This window comes from Pavona decussata, unplaced genomic scaffold (assembly GCF_977016875.1).
Source record: "Pavona decussata unplaced genomic scaffold, jaPavDecu1.1 SCAFFOLD_178, whole genome shotgun sequence".
NCBI classification, from domain to species: Eukaryota; Metazoa; Cnidaria; class Anthozoa; order Scleractinia; family Agariciidae; genus Pavona; species Pavona decussata.
In genome coordinates this window covers 439,830-442,074 of record NW_028145588.1, presented here as the reverse complement: position 1 = coordinate 442,074, position 2,245 = coordinate 439,830, and the positions used below count along the sequence as shown (strand labels likewise).

At 41.9% G+C, this 2,245-nt stretch overlaps 1 long non-coding RNA gene across 1 annotated transcript; it reads right to left on the bottom strand.

Moving 5' to 3' along the window:
* Nucleotides 1-954: 954 nt before the first annotated feature.
* On the bottom strand, nt 955-2,033 carry LOC146463382 (uncharacterized). Its single transcript, XR_014856919.1, has 2 exons — nt 1,925-2,033; nt 955-1,341 (listed from the first exon to the last, which is right to left on the bottom strand). It is a non-coding gene; the product is annotated as an uncharacterized LOC146463382 (long non-coding RNA).
* Nucleotides 2,034-2,245: the final 212 nt, after the last annotated feature.

The window sequence follows — 2,245 nt, the reverse complement described above, 5'->3', positions numbered from 1 at the left end:
TTGAGATCCACTGACTGGGGAGATTATCAGATACTGCTATTTCAGTCCCAATGAATCTTCTGCTGTTTGTAAGCTTAACCGTACTATCTAAAGGTACAAGCAAACATAAAACCCTTTAAGGAAAATCAATGTTATTGTCCCTCTGTTTTTCAAAGGAACCTTTCTTCTCTACAGGCAAATAAAAATGGGTTGATGTGGAGTGAAAATGGAGATGACTTTAAAAGAAATGCTCTTAGAAAGCCTTCGAATGTCAAGGAACAAAATATTTTCTCCGTGAGATAAGCTTACTGAAACTTCACGAAAACATGCCTTAAAATAAAAGAATTATGCAAGTGCCTCAAATTTTTCCATCGCCGTCATCGCGTGACGTGTGTGTGAATATAGCGCAAAACAATTCCAAGTGTCGCGAGTGGCTCGTTCGCTTAGTGAGCAGAGAGTACGCAAACTTATCTCGCTCAAAGAAAGGGCACTCACTGGATTCGCTTATTCCTTCTAAAGGTAAATATAATAATTTGGATAAGCGAGAATCAGGAATTACAGAGAAATCCTATGAAATCTTCGGATAGCAAATACAAGTCGCCGTACGGGTGTCGTACGAATAGCCACTGTGTTTTTTATTACGCGCGGTTCGAAAAGCCGAGAAGCTCCCTCAAACTTACGGACTTAAATCCAGTATTTCATCAGCATTCAATGATAAACTTACTATAGTGTGTACGCTCGATAGCCTGATTTTATTAGACCAGCGAGAGGGCGAAGAACGAGAAATCCGCAAGCTTCAAGAAGCGATGCGACCGTTTAGTAACAACAACACTGAGCGTCGTTCCGAGATGCTGGAATGCATTTGAGAAAACTCTGCCATGGTGGCAAATCAAAACTGCGTTTGCCATTCGCAATGACCATAATTTTATAGATAAATGAATACCTTACAATAGTTTTTGTAGTTTGCCGCAAATCTTTTGGATTTTTTTTCTACTGCCCGCTATTCGAGCCCGCTAATAGACGACTACAACTAACTCGCACTTTTGATCTCATATTTATTCGCTTCGCGTCTCAGTGTTGTACAATTTTTTCCATCCAAAGCAAAACACTGATGTTTGATGCTGTTTGTCCTTCGAATTCTCCGTTTTTGGCAGTTGACTTCCATATGAACAAACAGTACGATTGAAATCTAGAAAATCCTTGCGAGTTCATCCAAAGCCAGTTGGTGACCTTTGCCATTTCCAGCGAAAGCAGATGTGTCGCGAAATCGTTGTCTATTTTAAACAGACTTATCTCTTTACCAATTTTCCACGTTTGGTGGACGTATCTTGTTAACCACACAGGATTTCTACATCCAATCCACTCTGTCCACAGGTATCCCAAGCTGTATGAGCGTTAAAATAAAGACCTTTGTTTTGACCTTTGTAATTTGAGTGTCACGATGAGTGTTACGCAATGGCGTAAATTATAAGGGTTTGTATGGGAATTTACGAACGTGTTTTGGAATCGAAAATAAAGGGCATGAATTAGAAAAAAAATGGCTTACCTTGTCTCCTCGGTATCTTGCCAGTGTTTGTGTGCCGTATTTTGGCCATTTCAGCGCGATTTAGTGGGTTTTAGGTTTGCTGATTTTCTCTCTATATATAATCTCCTTTATATAGAGAGGAAATCAGCAAACCTAAAACCCACTAAATCGCGCTGAAATGGCCAAAATACAGCACACAAACACTGGCAAGATACCGAGGAGACAAGGTAAGCCATTTTTTTCCCAATTCATGCCCTTTATTTTCGATTCCAAAACACGTTCGTAAATTCCCATACAAACCCTTATAATTTACGCCATTGCGTAACACTCATCGTGACACTCAAATTACAAAGGTCAAAACAAAGGTCTTTATTTTAACGCTCATACAGCTTGGGATACCTGTGCTCTGTCCGCTTTAACTTCTGTGCTTTCAGAGAGTCCACAGAACGTCCCGTCGCCGGTCGGCCGCAACGTCTCCTTGCCGATCCATCGACAAAAATGCCGTTTTCGGATGCTAAAACACTTTTAACCTTACAAAAATCGAACTTATTCCTCGCGAAGCGACGTTAATTCCTCGCGAAGCGAGGGCCGAAGGCCCGAGCGTAGCGAGGTTAATAAATTTGTCGGGCCGAAGGCCCGCCGAAGGCCGCGCTCGGGAGCTAACCCGTGAAAATTCGAGCCGAACATATATTTATTCCTCGCGGAGCGAGGGCCGAAGGCCCGAGCGTAGCGAGATTAATA